The sequence below is a fragment of the Heterodontus francisci genome, chromosome 17, assembly GCF_036365525.1.
Source record: "Heterodontus francisci isolate sHetFra1 chromosome 17, sHetFra1.hap1, whole genome shotgun sequence".
NCBI lineage: Eukaryota > Metazoa > Chordata > Chondrichthyes > Heterodontiformes > Heterodontidae > Heterodontus > Heterodontus francisci.
In genome coordinates this window covers 63,874,946-63,893,354 of record NC_090387.1, presented here as the reverse complement: position 1 = coordinate 63,893,354, position 18,409 = coordinate 63,874,946, and the positions used below count along the sequence as shown (strand labels likewise).

General features: G+C 42.8%; 1 long non-coding RNA gene across 1 annotated transcript in view; it reads right to left on the bottom strand.

Moving 5' to 3' along the window:
- Positions 1–713: 713 nt before the first annotated feature.
- LOC137379208 (uncharacterized) overlaps positions 714–18,409 on the bottom strand; it is a 34,269-nt gene continuing 16,573 nt past the window's right edge. The window contains exon 2 of the long non-coding RNA XR_010976761.1: positions 714–968. This is a non-coding gene — a long non-coding RNA (uncharacterized lncRNA). The remainder of the gene's footprint in view (positions 969–18,409) is intronic.

Genomic DNA, 18,409 nt, shown 5'->3' with positions numbered 1-18,409 from the left:
CTCTGAAATGCCTTGGGACATTTTTCGGTGTTAAAAGTGCTATATAAATACTTTGTTGTGAAGTCCATCTCCCTTCACCTCCCAATGGAAATATCTCAATGCACTGAATCTTGGGAAATGTTTTGTAATTTGTGCAATTAAAAATATGTATTTCACTCCTTCACATTTTAATATTTCACACCTTTCATTTTTATTTTCTGTAAAATTTAAGTATTTCAAAAATGTGTTCTCTTTTCTGTCAGCCTATTATTGACACAACTGAGTTTATAACCATGCTAAAGCTGACAGTGGCATCACATTTGGGGATCTCCTGGTCAGGTACAGCATGACAAGAGACATAATAACTATGCCACCAAAGTGTCATAAACTAATTCTGAAGATGTGTCCACTTCCCACATCAGCCATCTTTTTCGCCCTCTGCAAGTGAGTGCTAATCTGTGCTGAACTGAAAAGCTGTTTGCTGACCTGGGTTCAGTAGGGATTGGGAGTAGTGCCCAAACTCATTTCACTTGGTACATTTAAACTGGCAGAGAAAGAAGATTTTCATCCCATCGCTCTCAATTGGATTCTAACCAGAAATGAAGCGATAGTGTGTTAATTGCAATGCCCTATCTCCCAAATATTTGCTTTGCTAATAGATCCATGTTGGCAAATTACAATTGTTTTCTCGAACAAAAAAAAGCTTGTTTAGAGATTTTAAAAACTCAGTACAATTTGGGAATGCATAATGTTTATTTGTCTTACATATTTTGCTGCTGTTTTCCAGAGTTACAGTAGATGTTTTTGGAGAGATTGCTGTATTATTTAGCACAACCATCCCATCATTGCGTCTCTTTTTCTTAAGGGCTTTCTTTTGCTGTAAAGCAACTGCTGAAAGATCTGTTTTATTGCTATCACTTTCAATGTCTTTGTATGAATGTTCTTTTGTGAAGTCCGGGTGTTGAAAAATATGCACCTCTGCACTGGCCCTGGAAATGCAAACAACAACAATCCAATTTATCAACCCAGTTGTTACTAAATTAAAGATATCTGGTAATTGAATAGGGAATCTATGCCATGAATGAGGGTAGCAAGTAATTAGAGTGCTGTGAGCAAGTGTGCTATCTAAGTCCCACATACACATGCCTTAAGTTCCATATTCTATGAGTATTGTATTTATAATGAAAGAATGGTATAAAATGAGAAAAATATTCTACAGTATTAGTCTAGGTTGTTATAAATCCAGCCTGGGTTGTTATAAATCCAGCCTGGGCTGTTATTACTCTCATCGTTCTATGTTAAGTCCATTTAAACTCTTTCCAGAAATTTTATCACACATCTGGAAAATCTAATTAAGTGGTATTAAAGCAGCAATTCATTTTTAGTAACAGCTCCAACATTCACACTTTAATAAATTCCTATGGAAAGTGTTCAAATTCACAGCTCTGATTTTTTTTTGGTGCCGTGCTCTAAATATTAATCAAAATATTGGAAAATTTTACTGATTCTGGCATACAACATTATTGGTAACCATTGGGTCAGAAATGCACTCTGTAAGCTGTTGAGTTAAACATTTACAATGAATCAGAAAATTAGAAACCTATTAAATTATATTTTATGGTGTCTGAGGAAATAAGTGCTAAAATACTTACTGGAATAAATAATGCAAATGAGGCTTCTGAATGTCAAAAATATATTCAGTGATCCATAGACCCACATGATTGTTAGAAAAAGGTTTACTTCTCTTTGGTTTTGGTGCAAAAGTCACCAGTAATAGCTGCATTTGTGAGATTCAAATATCATTAATATTTGTGACATTTGAGATGAAACAAATAATTTGAAGTTAAAACTGACTTACAAAATAATTTTCATGATGTAATTTATTTTCTAAGAGCAAGTAGCGGAAAAATGGAACAATATATTTACAAAATCACAGTATAAAGATAGGCATAAATTATGTTCCCATAGGTATTATGAATGCTGGACTTTGTAGTATGGTTATGTTTTAAAAACTGTGATCTTTAATGCAGTGTAAATTCTGCCCCGGGACAAGCCAGGGCCCTTGGTTACCATGAGAGCAAGGAACCCAGATCAAAGACCCTTGTGAAAGCATAACGGATAATGCGTTTCACTCTCCGAGACTCTCAGATTGTAAACAGGGAGCCAGGGGCTCTAAAATGCAAATTTGAGTTGCAATTTTTAACACTGCGCAACAAAAGAAAATCCAGGTTGTTTTGCTATGGTTGGACTGATAGGACTGGATTTTATAAGCCCGCCACCGATCTCAGCAGTGAGCTTCAAAAATGGAGGCCTGCCTGTGTGGGACACATGCCAAAAAGCCACCACGATCTCCAGAATGGGGGCTCATTTAAATAGCTGGAGCAGGCCATCCCCCCCCAATCACGTGCAGGGAGCAGACTGTCCATCCCCGGAAATGGCGTCAGCTGCCTGTGCGCAGGCGCTGATGCCATTTTTAAAGGGCTGTCAGCCCTACCGGCTTATTTAAATATTTAAAGAAATATTCAATAAAATTACATAAATACATTTCTTTTGCTCCTCTCCCACCCCCAATAACAATTAAATTAATTATTTGCCCTTCCCCAAAAACAGTTACCTTAGCCATCTGATCTTCCCCCCCCACGCCCCCTCCAAACTGCACAAAATTGAAACAACAACCCTTCCCACCAACACCTACACCCATGACATTAATTTGACCCAATTTTTTCCCACTTCCATACTGATAAACTTACCTCCTCCCCCCTCCCCACCAGTGTTGCGCCTTGTTTCCCCGGACAGGGATCCAAAGGCATGGGACTGCTGACCACTGCTGTGAAGATTGCGGTGGGCCCGTAAGATCCCAGGTAAGTGCATGGTAATTTATTAATTTTGTTCATTTGTATATGTTAATTCAAGTCCCGCCGACCAGTGGCAGGGAGGCTGCCACGGTGCTTCGCCACCACTGAGAGGCTCGGGTCGGGCCCTGCCATATTCAAGCACCCCCACCCCTGCCACGGATTCTGGCGTCGCAGTGTTCTTAAAATCCAGCCCATGGTCTCTGAGAATTATATAAGACAAACAATTGACTTTTGATCTATAAAAATTCCTTTGGAAAGGCTTTCCTAGGTCTGGAGGCTGAAAGGAAGACCAACAGTCAGCGGCAACCGAGAGAGAGAGAGAGAGAGAGAAACAGCTGCTCTCACATACCAATACAGCAAAAGGCTGCTAAGATTTGAACCCGGTTCAAAAGTCGAGCTTTGCAGAGGAGAAAAAACCGACAGGGTCACCAGAGATTGTGAAGAAAATGTTGGATTTGAGTAGATAACTGGGAGATCCAACCCATTGCAACTGGAAGGAGTTTGGGGATTTTCACTGCAAGGATACCTTTTCTGCTGAGAACACTAACATGTAAATGTGGTGTGGTGTTTTCAAGTGTGGTAATAAGTTAATGAAGAATACCTTTCTCTATAATTTAGGGTATTGGGTACTTACTAAGTACTGTTGAGTTAATGTTAATTTTTAGTTTAGTTATAGTGTTATGACCAAGGCAGGAGGAGTGCACTGTTAATTCAATCCAACTACTCCACAGGTCACAACATATATTTAAATGTTCCACTTACCGAAACAATCAGATACTCTAATTTTCCCTAAAATAAAGCACACCAACCAGGTTTCTTTAATAAACGATAAAACGATCTGTTTATTATAAACCAAGTCTTAACCAATAATAAAATAAACATACACATGAATTGAAATATTAAAGCCCTTTATTTTTATCCTAGCACGCACACGCACACACACACACGGTTAATTGGGAAAAAAGGGATTTTTGTTTACAGTTGTTGCAAAGAAATTGAAGGAATAAAAAAACTTAGACCTAAGGGTAGGTATGGAAGTCCTTTGTTTTGGTGAGGTGTTTCAGGGGTGAATAAGTGGCTGCCACTAGGAATCTTCCTACAACAGTTCTTTCCAGGCGATGTTGATGAACAGTCTGGGTATGCTTTCAAGAGATGCAGCTACAAAAGGCTTCAAATAGGTCTTACATTAGCTGAGTAGCAATAAAGGTTTCAATTCTCATACATTTGATGCAAAGTTTCTTCAAAAATGCAAGGTTTCTGCAAACATGCAGGATTTCTTCAAATACAGGAGGTAACAGTACAACTTGATGCAGGAATTCTTTAACGATGCTGGGATTCTTCAAAGAGAGAGAGGCATCAGCTGTCTTCTTCTGTCTCCTGGCAGGTCAGGAAGCAAACCTCTTTCTATTTTCGGCCAAACGCTCACTGGCTTTTTTAACAGTTCAAAATGAAACAAAAACCTTTCCAGAGGCAAGTCGTATGACAACCATTAATCTTGGTTTGTCATTCCCTTGTAAACATCCTTTTCAGAGTCACAAGCACAAACCCCTACTGGGTTATTTGCAAACAGATGCTTCCCAGTAAGATCTCTTTACTGGTCAACCTTCTGTTGACCTACCTTTTAAGAAAAACACCCAAAATTCAGCCTCTTCAAGATTCCAGATGAATCAGTGTCCGCAATCCAACTATAATTTCTTAAAACATATTGTACAAAGAAAAATAGAAGCACAAACTTTACACCTCCACACTTGGGGAAATGAAATGCCATTTTTGAATGCGTTTCATTACAATGTAAAAAATAACAGAAGTTGAAAACATTTTAAAACACATTCTCACACTCATTCCCCCATTCACTCTTTACCTGTAGTTAATACAATTTTGCTTTGTACCATCTTTACTCATATAACTCAAACAAAGTAAGATTCACGATAAAGCATCTGCAATAACATTTTTGCCCGAAATGTGGACAATCTTCAAGTGATAGGGCTGCAACAGTAAACTCCATTGGAATATTCTGGAATTCTAGGTTTAAAATTTTTCCACAAAAGTTAGTCAAATCAACCAATTTCAGCTTTCCAAACAAAGCCTCCCAGTTGCTCCAAGTATTCCTTCCAAGTGTCCCTATAGACCAGCACATAATCAAGGTAAACGACAGGAACGCTGGCTATCACTGTGTTCACTAGTCTCTGAGAAGTTTCTGGAATACCCCCTAACCTGTATGGTATCACTTGGCACTGGAAAAACTTGACCAGTGTGTCAAAAACTGATATTTTGTTAGCTTGAAGTGTTAAAGGAACTTGCCAGTATCCCTTTAACAAATCTATCTTTGCAAGAAGCATGGCACTGCCCACTCTGTCAATACAGTCTTCCAAGGGAGGGATTGGGTAGGAATCTGCCTTTGTTACTGCATTAACTTTTCTGTAGTCTATGCAAAGTCTAGTTGAACCATCAGGTTTAGGCACTAATACTATTGGTGAACTCCAGCCGCTTTGACTGGGTTCAGTTAGAAGGTTTTCCAGCATGTATTGGATTTCTGCTTTTACTTGGGTCGGTTTGTCTGGACTTAAGCGATATGCATGCTGTTTTACAGGAATGGGATTCCCCTACATCCACATCATGTGTGGCTAAGGTTGTACATCCTGGCTTATCCCTACAGACTATTTTAAATGCTGTGAGTAGCCTTATTAGGACTTCTTGTTGTTTTGCATCTAAATATGAAAGCATAATGTCCAATTTTCCTAGCCATGCTGTATTAACTAACCGGATAGTAGGAGGTTCAATTTGGGAATTGCCTAGGCCTCCTTCTGCCTCATCCTCACTAGCCTTTTCATTCTTCACTGTCCCTACTACCTGACATGCCTGTGCTAGCTTATCCTCCTCCCAGCGATAATATTGTTTTAACATATTGATATGACACAGTCAACTGTTTTTCAGAGGAGTTAATCAAATAATTGACCTTACCAATTCTCTTGACCACTTTATACAGACCACTGAACTGTGTTTTTAACTGTTCACCCTGTAAGGGTAGTAATACTAACACTTCAACCCCTGGTTGAAATATTTGGGTCTTTGCATGCTTGTCTGCCCATTTTTCATAGTGGTTTGGGATGTTCTTGAGCCACATTGCAAGCTCTCGTAAGTTGTTCCCGGAACACGGATACATAATCTAGTACAGAAGATTCATCCCTCTGTTCTAAAAACCTTTCTTTAATTAGTTTTGGAGGACCTCCTATTTCATGTCCGTAAACTAACTCAAAAGGACTAAAACCTTTTAAAACTAAAAACTCATTAGGTGAATCTCGTGTGGCAAATAAAAGAAAGTCTAGCCCTTTATCCCAATCATGGGGATATTCATGATAGTATGCCCTGATCATTGTGTTGAGGATCTGATGGCACCTTTCTAAAGCTCCCTGTGTCTGTGGGTGATATGCTGAAGACTTTAACTGTGTTATACCCAAATTACCCATAACTTCTTGAAATATCTTAGACATAAAATTGGAACCTTGATCTGACTGAATTTCAATCGGTAATCCATATCCAGTGAAGAATTGGGTTAACTTTTCTACCATTACCTTAGCAGCAATTAGATTAGATTAGAGATACAGCACTGAAACAGGCCCTTCGGCCCACCGAGTCTGTGCTGACCATCAACCACCCCTTTATACTAATCCTACACTAATCCCATATTCCTACCAAACATCCCCACCTGCCCCTGTATTTCCCTACCACCTACCTATACTAGTGACAATTTATAATGGCCAATTTACCTACCAACCTGCAAGTCTTTTGGCTTGTGGGAGGAAACCGGAGCACCCGGAGAAAACCCACGCAGACACAGGGAGAACTTGCAAACTCCACACAGGCAGTACCCAGAATCGAACCCGGGTCCCTGGAGCTGTGAGGCTGCGGTGCTAACCACTGCGCCACTGTGCCGCCCCTAGTTGTCCTCAAGGGAATGGCCTCTGGGAATCAAGTAGCCATATCCATGATAGTGAGTATATATCGGTGTCCTGCTTTTGTCTTTGGTAAAGGTCCTACACATTCTACCAACACCCTACTAAACAGTTCCTCAATAACTGGTATGGGAATTAGAGGTGCTAGTTTTATGGCAGGTTGCCGTTTTCCCACAATCTAGCACATATGGCATGTTTTACAAAACTGCACCACGTCCTTTGAAAGACCTGGCCAGTAATAATGTTGACTTATATGTGATTTGGTCTTCCGGATCTACAGGAATTTCATGTGCTAAGCTGAATAATTCCTGGCGATACTTAGGCGGTCCCACTATCTGTTGAACAACTGTCCATTCTTCATCCACAGGTCTGTGAGGTGGTCTCCACTTCCTCATCAGAACCCCATCTTTAATAGCCTTCTGGAACTCCTTTTGCTTCAGCTTCTGTCAGAGCTGATTGTGCCATTTTATTTAACTCTGGATCAGCTTGCTGAGCTGTGATCAGATAGGATTTATTAAACATTTTCTTTGGATTATCCAAATCCCCGAAATAAGTTGCAGATATTTGGCTATCTGTATGTGGTGCCAATTTTACTTCCGGGGGCGGCACTGTGGTTAGCACCGCAGTCTCACAGCTCTAGCGACCCGGCTTCGGTTCTGGGTACTGCCTGTGCGGAGTTTGCAAGTTCTCCCTGTGAACGTGTGGGTTACCGCCGGGTGCTCCAGTTTCCTCCCACAGCCAAAGACTTACAGGTTGATAGGTAAATTGGCCATTGTAAATTGCCCTTAGTAGGTAGGTGGTAGGAGAATGGTGGAGATGTGGTAGGGAATATGGGATTAATGTTCTTCTTTCTTTTGGGCCTCCTTATCTCGAGAGACATTGGATACGCGCCTGGAGGTGGTCAGTAGTTTGTGAAGCAGTGCCTGGAGTGGCTATAAAGGCCAATTTTAGAGTGACAGGCTCTTCCACAGGTGCTGCAGAGAAATTTGTTTGTCGGGGCTATTGCACAGTTGGCTCTCCCCTTGCGCCTCTGTCTTTTTTCCTGCCAACTACGAAGTCTCTTCGACTCGCCACATTTTAGCCCCGTCTTTATGGCTGCCCGCCAGCTCTGGCGAACGCTGGCAACTGACTCCCACGACTTGTGATCAATGTCACAGGATTTCATGTCGCGTTTGCCAAGCCATCTCAAGCGCCGCTGACTCAGTAGTGTGTACAAGCTGGGGATGTTGGCCGCCTCGAGGACTTCTGTGTTGGAGATACGGTCCTGCCACCTGATGCCAAGTATTCTCCGGAGGCAGCGAAGATGGAATGAATTGAGACGTCGCTCTTGGCTGACATACGTTGTCCAGGCCTCGCTGCCATAGAGCAAGGTACTGAGGGCACAGGCCTTTTGTGTTCCGTGTCAGTGCGCAATTTTCCCACACTCTCTTGGCCAGTCTGGACATAGCAGTGGAAGCCTTTCCCATGCGCTTGTTGATTTCTGCATCGCGAGACAGGTTACTGGTGATAGTTGAGCCTAGGTAGGTGAACTCTTGAACCACTTCCAGAGCGTGGTCGCCAATATTGATGGATGGAGCATTTCTGACGTCCTGCCCCATGATGTTTGTTTTCTTGAGGCTGATGGTTAGGCCAAATTCATTGAAGGCAGCCGCAAACCTGTCGAGACTCTGCAGGCACTCTTCAGTGTGAGATGTTAAAGCAGCATTGTCAGCAAAGAGGAGTTCCCTGATGAGGACTTTCTGTACTTTGGACTTCGCTCTTAGACGGGCAAGGTTGAACAACCTGCCCCCTGATCTTGTGTGGAGGAAAATTCCTTCTTCAGAGGACTTGAACGCATGTGAAAGCAGCAGGGAGAAGAAAATCCCAAAAAGTGTGGGTGCGAGAACACAGCCCTGTTTCACGCCACTCAGGATAGGAAAAGGCTCTGAGGAGGAGCCACCATGTTGAATTGTGCCTTTCATATTGTCATGGAATGAGGTGATGATACTTAGTAGCTTTGGTGGGCATCCAATCTTTTCTAGTAGTCTGAAGAGACCACGTCTGCTGACGAGGTCAAAGGCTTTGGTGAGATCAATGAAAGCAATGTAGAGGGGCATCTGTTGTTCACGGCATTTCTCCTGTATCTGACGAAGGGAGAACAGCATATCAACGGTCGATCTCTCTGCACGAAAGCCACACTGTGCCTCAGGGTAGACACGCTCGGCCAGCTTCTGGAGCCTGTTCAGAGCGACTCGAGCAAAGGGATTAATGTAGGATTAGTATAAATGGATGGTTGTTGGTCAGCACAGACTCAGTGGGCCGACGGGCCTGTTTCAGTACTGTATCTCTCTACGACTCTAATGGAACTTGTTTAGCCATTGCTCAGATTACTACATATGAAGGAAAAATTCCTGGAACCTTTTCCTGTAACTGTTCTATCTCTTTAACTTCACTTGGTTTCTCGGCGACTACGGGAGAAGCTAATACTTTTGCTCCGGCCAATTCATTCCCCAGGAGTTCTTTGATTCTGTCTACCAGCAAACTATGGACACCTCCTACAGTTACTATCCCAGATATTAAACTCTAGGTGCACTCGATACAAAGGTACTGTATATACTCCCCGCCAATACCATTCACTAAAACATTAGCATTCACTGCACTTTCTGGTGGAAATGTTATGCTTTTCCCCAGCAAAAGAGTTTGTGTGGCTCCTGTATCCCTAAGTATAACTATAGGTTTACTGCCTCACTTGAAGGATAAGGAGTTACTTTTCCTTTCAACAAGAAGTCCCTATAACTTTCAGGTATCTTATTCTCAACCCCTACATTCACATTGGTTTTTGATTTTTGGCTTTACAGCTGCCACCAAAGCTACAGTCTGATCTGCTGTACTCTCAGTCAGGGCCCCTTTCTCTGCATTGACTTTGTGTACGCTAACAAGTCCCATGGATTTACCTTGCAACATCCAGCACTCTGAACAAAGACGTCCCACCTTGTGACAACGGTAACACTTAGGCTTGCGGATCTCACTTCCATCCTCAGCATCTTCCTTTCTGGCCTGAGGAGGGGATCCTGGGTCGTTCACAGCTGTCCCTTCTTGTCCCTGGCTACTTGCCTTCCTTTCATCCTCCCACCTGTTATCCTTCTTGGGTTTGTGTGGGTGACAGACAAAGGGTTTGGGCTTATATACAAGCTCAAAATCATCAGCAATTCCTGCGGCCTGTCTGGCCTTGAAACCTTCTGGTTCTCTACATGGATTCTCACTACTGGAGGGAGTGAATTTTTAAACTCTTCCAGAAGAATTAGTTCCCTAAGGTTCTCATACGTGGTTTTCATCTTTAATGCCCTTATCCAATGATCAAAATTAGTTTGCTTTTCAAATTCTATATAAGTCAGCCTAGCCAATCCCCGGAGGTTCTGAAATTTCTGCCGGTAAGCTTCAGGGACTAACATATACACAGCGAGAATAGCCTTTTTTGCCATCTCATAATCTGCAGAAGCTGCGTTAGAAAGCATAGCACAAACTTCATGAGCTCTGCTCAACCTGCTTCGCATTAGCAGCGTCCATCTTTCCTTTGGCCATTTAATTTCTTTGGCTATCTTTTCAAAAGAAATGAAAAATGCCTCTATGTCCCTTTCCTCAAACTTAGGGAGAGCTTGTATAAATTTAAACAGCTTTTTGTTGGGTTCTGGGCTGGAGTCAGATTATTCCTCACCAGAATCTCCACTGGCTTCAAGACCACTCTTTCTTAGTTCCATCTTTTTAAATTTGAATTCCTTTCTCTCTCTTTCTCTTTCCTTTTCAACTTTACTTATTGCTTTTTTTTCTGTTTCCTGTTGAAGATTACATTTTTTCATTTGTAACTGAATTTTAGCTAATTCAACTGCACTACCCCCTGATTTTTTTTTGATTTTGATTTAGATATACAGCACTGAAACAGGCCCTTCGGCCCACCGAGTCTGTGCCGACCATTAACCACCCATTTATACTAATCCTACACTAATCCCATATTCCTACCACATCCTCACCTGTTCCTATATTCCCCTACCACCTACCTATACTCGGGGCAATTTACAATGGCCAATTTACCTATCAACCTGCAAGTCTTTTGGCTGTGGGAGGAAACCCACGCAGACACAGGGAGAACTTGCAAACTCCACACAGGCAGTACCCAGAATTGAACCCGGGTCGCTGGAGCTGTGAGGCTGCGGTGCTAACCACTGCGCCACTGTGCCACCCCTACATTCTTCCTCTTCCAATTTAAAATGTTGGGCTTATTACTTCAATTATCTCTGATTTTTTAGCTCCTGATTTCAATTCTAACCCCAATTGTGCTGCCAAATCCTTTAGTTTAACCTTGGTTAAGTTTTGCAAGTCACTGAGGGATATATCCTCCTTCCCCAGAAAAGTTTCAGCAACTGCCCAAGACATTCCAATGGTGTAGACCTTCCTCTATTACATGAGAAACCTGGTTCTTTTATTTTCTTTTTAAAATTATTACCCCACTTACAATTGAATGTTGTTGGCGTTGGGTTTGAATCCCATCAAGAACCCCCAGTTAATATGTTATGACCAAGGCAGGAGGAGTGCACTGTTAATTCAGTCCCCACTTCTCCACAGGTCATAACATATATTTCAAGGTCACTGACCTGAAACGTTAACTCTGCTTCTCTCTCCATAGATGCTGCCAGACCGGCTGAGTATTTCCAGCACTTTCTGTTTTTATTTCCGTTTTCCAGCACATTATATATCTACATTTTCCCACTTAGCGAAACGATCTATCAGATTCTCTACTTTTCCCCAGAATAAAGCACACCAACCAATTTTCTTTAATAAACAAGAACACTAGGTTTATTATAAACCAAGTCTTAACCAATAATAAAGTAAACATACACACGAATTGTAATATTAAAGCCCCTTATTTTTATCCTAGCGCTCACACACACATACATACACAATGGTTAACTGGGAAAAAAGGGATTTTTGTTTACAGTTGTTACAGAGAAATAAAAAAAACTTAGACTGAAGAGGTGTGGTTTGTTTTGGCAAGTTGTCTCAAAGGTGAATAGGTGGCTGCCTATCTTCCTAGAACAGTTCTTTCCAGGCGATGTTGATGAATAGTCTGGGTAGGCTTTCAAGAGATGCAGCTCCAGAAAGCTTCAGATAGGTCTTACATCAGCTGTGTAGCAACAAAGGTTTCAATTCTCACACATTCGCTGCAAAGTTCCTTCAAAGATGCAAGGTTTCTGCAAACATGCAGGATTTCTTCACATGCAGGAGTATAACTTGATGCAGAAATTTTTTAAAGATGCTGGGATTCTTCAAAGAGAGATATCATCTACTGTCCACAGGACTGTGACTGACCTCATCTCCGCCAGAGGTCTTCCCTCTACAGTTTCCAACTTCATAGTCCCGCAACCCCTGACAGCCGCTTCTACCTCCTTTCTAAAATCCATAAATAGGACTGTCCTGACAGACTCATTGTTTCAGCCTATTTCTTCCTATCTTGACTCGATCTTTTCTTCCCTGGTCCAGTCTCTTCCCACCTACATCCGTAACTCTTCTGACACCCTACATCATTTTGACAATTTCCAGTTTCCTGGCACTAACTGCCTCCTCTTCACTATTGTTATGACCGACCACTTCAGTCAAAGCCCCCAATCAAAATATATGATTCTGATTGTGGTGGGAGAAACGCACTGTTAATTCAATCTCGTCCCTCCACATATCACCTAACATATCATTTTAAACTTTCCTAAATTAAAGAAGGCTGCGTTTACTGATAATGCAACCACTAGGTGGTGCTGCAGTGGCACATGCGCCAATGCAGCCTGTGCCACTAAAACGTCACAGTCTGCAACGTCAGGCAGCTGCCAGGACTAAAGATGGCCTTGCTCAAATAATCACATGAAGGTAACCTAAACACATGGCAGCACACAATGGCCGGAGGAAGAGAGCGAGCGGGCCGGGGAAGGAGGGATCAAGTGGTGGGGAGGGAGGGAGCGGAGCGAGCAAGCGAGTGAGTGAGCGGAGGGTGGAAGCGGGCGGGGGGGAGGAGGGGAGCACACCCGCCACCACAAAGTTTTCGGCCGTGCTCTCCCTGCTCCCCCCACCCCCACTCTCTGCCCGCGTTACGCGATGATGTCAACTGCACATGCATCAACCAGTCCTGGAAATGCGGAACTCAGCGCATGTGCAGAGAGTAGGAGCCAATCTACACATGTGCGCAGATTGGCGCAGTCTGATGATGTCAGCTGCCGGCTGCGTTGTCAATAATCACTTTGATTAAAGAAAGACCCAGCCAAATTGTACCATCTATTAAGCCCCGAATGAGGCTAACAAAACCAGGTGTCTTTAAATCAACAAATTAACTGTTTAATTCGAAAAACTAAATTCATAAACACTACCAAGATATGAACAACATTTAAAATAGAAAAAATTAGAGTCCTTGCAAATTTATGCTCCTGCCAGATGTGAAACAGTCCAAGGTTGCTTGAAGTCCTCACAGCCATCGGATGGGGAAAAAAGGTTCTTCAACAGTAGAACAGTCCGTAGTCTAATCCAGAAGTCAAAATTGTTGCTTTCCTTCTCCAGCGATGAATTTCTACAATTAACAACTTGCAAACACTTTTTAATGAATCAATCTGGCTTTAGAATTTTTTTGAAGGATAAAAGATTGTCACAGTCTAACTTCCCTTCCTTCAGCTTAAATTTTCAGAGATCTCTGTTTTGGCTTGTAGTTTTAGAATTTTGAGAGAGAATGATAAATAAACAGACTAAATTCTCTTCCTTCAGTTTAAATGGTCTGAGCAGTCTCCGAATGGCTGTATCCCGGGGCAACGGAAATGCATTCTATGACTCAGCTTCTGCAGCCTGCTGCCTTAAAGCAGTACGGCACCTTTTCCCACAATGTTCCCCAAAGAAATTACAGTATCATAACACTATGAACATCTAATCTATCCACATCTCCATCCCCTTCCAGGATGGTTTGAGGGCTCTCCACTTCTTCCTTGAACAGAGGCCCAACCAGTCCCCATCCACCACCACCCTCCTCTGCCTGGCTGAACTTGTTCTCACATTGAACAACTTCTCCTTCAACTTCACTCACTTCTTTCAAGTAAAAAGTGTTGCTATGGGTACCTGCATGGGTCCTAGTTATGCCTGTCTTTTGTGGGATATGTTGAACATTCCTTGTTCCAGTCCAACTCAGGCCCCCTCCCCCAACTCTTTTTCTGGTACATTGATGACTGTATCGGTGCCATTTCCTGCTACCGCCCTAAACTGGAAAACTTTATTAACTTTGCTTCCAATTTCCACCCTTCTCTCACCTTTACATGGTCCATCTCTGACACTTCCCTTCCCTTCCTCGACTTCTCCATCTCCATCTCTGGGATAGGCTGTCTACTAATATTCATTATACGCCCACTGACTCCCACGGCTACCTCGGCTACACTTCTTCACACCCTGCCTCCTGTAAGGACTCCATTCCATTCTCCCAGTTTCTCCGTCTGCATACATCTGCTCTGATGATGCAACCTTCCACAACTGCGCTTTTGATATGTCTTCCTTGTTCCTCAGCCGAGGATTCCCCCCCCCCCCCCCCCCCCCAACTGTGGTTGACATGGCCCTCAACTGTGTCCGGCCCATTTCCTGCATCTCTACTCTCACTCCCAGAACCATGGCAGGGTTCCCCTTGTCCTCACTTTCCACCCCACCAGCCTCCACATCCAAAGGATCATCCTCCACCATGTCCAGCGTGATGCCGCTACCAAACGCAACTTCCCTTCCCGTCAGCTTTCCTGAAGGGATTGTTCCCTCCGCGACACTCTGTACACTTCTCCATTACCCCTGACACCTCGTCCCCTTCCCATGGCACCTTACCATGCAATCGCAGGAGGTGTAATACCTGCCCTTTTACCTCCTTTCTCCTCGCTATCCAAGGCCCCAAACACTCCTTTCAGGTGAAACAGCGATTTACTTGTACTTCTTTCAATTTTGTATACTGTATTCGCTGCTCACAATGCGGTCTCCTCTACTGGGGAGACCAAACGCAGATTGGGTGACCCGTTTGTGGAACACCTTCACTCAGTCCAAAAACATGACCCAAGTTTCCTGTCACTTGCCATTTCAACACACTCCCCTGCTCTCATGCCCACATCTCTTGCTGCAGTGTTCCAGTGAATATCAACTCAAGCTCGAGGAACAGCATCTCATTTACCGATTAGGCATGCTACAGCCTACTGGACTGAACATTGGAGTTCAATCATTTCAGAGCATGACTGCCCCCCCTTTTTTATTTTTTTTATTTTATTTTAGTTTGTTTCATTATTCATTTTTTTAACATGTGCCGGCCCACTGTTTTTTTTCATGTTTGTGCTTTTAGCCAGGGCTGTTCATTATTCTGTCATTTAACACCCTCTCTGCACTAAAGCTTTGTCTTTCACCACACCATTAGCACATCCTTTGCCTTTGCTCCATGACCTTCTTGTCAGTTATTCTCTGTGACCCTCTGTCCTATCAACACCTTCTCCTTTGTTTTCTTTTGCCCGAAACCTATCACATTTCTAACCTTTGCCAGTTCTGATGAAAGGCCACTGACCTGAAACGTTAAACTCTGCTTCTCTCTTTTTCTTCCTTTTTTTTAACATTCTTTTTTACATTTTTTACAATCTTTTTTTGCATTTATTTCATTTCATCTTAGTTTGTTCAATTTGCTTACCCACTGTTTTTTTCAGGTTTTTTTTCAGGTTTGCACTTGCTGCTGTTCAATATTCAGTGTATTCACACCTAATCTGTACTAATGGTTTGTCTTTCAACACACCATTAACATATTGTTTGCCTTTGCTCTGTGACCTTTTGGTCAGCTATGTGGCCTGGTCCAATCTGCACCTTCTCCTTTGTTATCTCTTGCCCCACCCCCACCTCACTTGCTTATAATCTGTGACTTTTCTAATATTTGTCAGTTCCGAAGAAGGGTCACTGACCCGAAACGTTAACTCTGCTTCTCTTTCCACAGATGCTGCCAGACCTGCTGAGTGATTCCAGCATCTCTTGTTTTTGTTTCTGCTTCTCTCTCCACAGATGCTGTCAGACCTGCTGAGTTATTTCCAGCACTTTTTGTTTTTATTTCAGATTTCCAGCATCTGCAGTACTATACTTTTATTATATGAGAGATATCAACTGTCTTCTTCTGTCTGCTAGCAGGTCAGGAAGCAAACTTCTTTCTGTTTTTGGCCAAACACCCACTGGCTTTTCTAACAGTTCAAAATGAAACAATAACCTTTCCAGAGGCAAGTCATATGACAACCATAAATCTTGGTTTGTCATTCCCTTGTAAACATCCTTTTGAGAGTCACAAGCACAAACCCCTTGCTGGGTTATTTGCAAACAGATGTTTTCCAGTAAGATCTGTTTACTGGTCAACCTTCTATTGACCTTCCTTTTAAGAAAAACACCCAAAGTGCAGCCACTTCAAGATTCCAGATTAATCAGTGGCCACAGTCCAACTATAATTTCTTAAAACGTATTGTACAAAGTAAAGTAGAAGCGGTCATTTAACAATAGTAAAAGTCTTAAAACCTAACATCTGGTGTAATTCTTTAATCGGTCTGGGGGATTCCTATCTCTTGTTTTAAAGTTAGCAGTCTCTACTGAGGTGAAAAAATATCGATTGCATGCCTGATGTGATGGATAACAATGTGACTGCCTTTCAATTCTGTGGACCGCACACAACACCAAATGGTGGGATTTTGATATTAAATATCATTGGTGGGTATTCGATAACTTGAGATAAGTTTCAGCTAAGACACCAGGAAGGTTCAGGTTCTTTACAATTGGCACCAACTCAGCAGGAGATATAGGTCTGGATTTTTTGGTCAGCGGCAAAGCAATGGCATTGCCTCTGACCTGATGAAGGAATTCTTGTGATTTCCTTTGAGAAAAGGAGATTGAGGGGAGATTTAATAGAGGTATACAAGATTAAGACAGGCATAGATGAGTTAGACAAGGAAAACCTGTTCCCATTAACAAATGGTCTTTTGAGAGACAGCATGGACTCGATGGGCTGAATAGCCTCCTTGTTTTCCTGCCACCAGGAGTGCTGGTGGGTGAAAAAAATGGTGGCCAGCAAGCACAGGCCATGCACCACCACGATCTTGAGCCCAGTAGCTCATTTAGATATGCAAGGCAGCCACCCCTCCCAATCATGTGGTGGGGGTGGCCTCGGCAATGCCGTGAATGGCATCAGCTGTCTCTATGCAGGCACTGGCACCATTCTTAAAGGGCTGCCAGCCCTGCTCAGAGAATGCAGAGTTGCCCCCCCAATATACTGAAAATAAATGTTTGCCCCATTCCCCCACTACACTGAAATTGCAGACCTCACTCTAACTGCACAAAGTACAGAGTTCACCCCTTTCCCCCCACCAAATGCACAAAGTGCAGAATTCACCCCTTCCCCCCTACACTAAAAATGCAGAATTGATCCCATTCCCCCCACAACTACACTACACATTGTGCGTTGCCCCCTTCCCCACCTTGGTGGCGACAGCTTTCCCTGGACGGGAAAATGAAGGCGCATGAGTGCCGCCCATTGCACCGAAGATCCAGAACCAAAGGTAAGATCGCTGTGGGTTAGATTTAATGCAAGCAAACACCTCATTTAACTATTTAAAGTCGGGTGTCGTCGCCAAGCGGCGGAGGGGCCGTCACAGAGCCTTGCTGCCAGCAGGACGATCGGGCCTGGCAATTCATGGTGGGCTGCTGCCGCTGTGATCTTCCGCACACCCACCCCCTGCCATGGAGCCCAACGTCGAGAGCTCAACAAAATTCAGCTCTATGATTCTGCGGCATGGATTTACCTTTCCCAATGTTAATTTGAATCTGGTGCCAAGTCAAGGGAATCTCCCAGCATCCAGCAAGAGTGATGTCATCAAGCAGGGTAAACAGCCAATCACACTGAAGTATTCTCAGACAGCAAGGCAGGAAGTAAAATGTACTGATTATCCTTCCCTTTTTAACATGATTTTACAGAGAGGGAAATAAATTAATGCTGCATACAGATGGGATTAAGGTAGAAACTGAAATATCACAAACTTAAAAAACCAACGTAATTTATTTTTTAAAATTATAATGGAGAAATTTGACATTCCACAAGTATAAACTTGGTTTTTCAGGGCCAGAGATTTTTTAGCTGTAATTATATTAAAAGCTCAGTAACACCTCATTCAACAAGGGGTACCTTTTCTGGAATTTTTACGTGAGAGTATTAAGATAAAAGGGCAAATTCTCGCCAGTTCAGTGATTACTAATTGATTGCAGTCTGCGGGGACTTCAACAGCGCACCTTATGGAGAAAAGTAGCAACTTCCGAATTTCCACATTTAATGCGCATGTGTGGACTCCAGACGTTGTTGTCAGTTTCACAGGAGTAATGACAGCGAATGCTGAAGGTTTCACCGTCGTTACTACCAAAAGGTCCAGTCAAGATTCGAACAGTCGTAGCGTAAACTGCTTCTTCTAGCAGCTCGGCTGGGAATTTAATCCCAAATGAAGCGAGTGAATATCAGTACCAGGCAATCCTGGGATGAAAGCATAATGACTGCATGGACAGAAACCCAGGGCTGAATGTTACGCCCCTCTGAAGAGC